Here is a 252-nt window from a genome sequence, read left to right as displayed (position 1 = left end):
CAGGCCCTTAAAGGTTTGGAGACACCTAACTTCCACTTCGTATTACAGTCCATCAAGAAATTCAATCATTCATCCATCCATGGGGATCTGTTCCCCTGAAATGATTTCTTGGCAACAAGCTGTCTCGAAGCAGCCTTTAAAATCAACATTATGGAATTTCACACTTCATCAGCTAAATGTAGTAAAACTCTGGTGCAAACATGACAGAGAGTTCTTTATTTTTCTCATATATATATATGTATATATATATAT

This window comes from Gavialis gangeticus, unplaced genomic scaffold (genome assembly GCF_001723915.1).
Source record: "Gavialis gangeticus isolate Ggan-Ray unplaced genomic scaffold, GavGan_comp1, whole genome shotgun sequence".
In the NCBI taxonomy this organism is placed as follows: Eukaryota; Metazoa; Chordata; order Crocodylia; family Gavialidae; genus Gavialis; species Gavialis gangeticus.
This window is presented reverse-complemented; position numbering follows the sequence as displayed.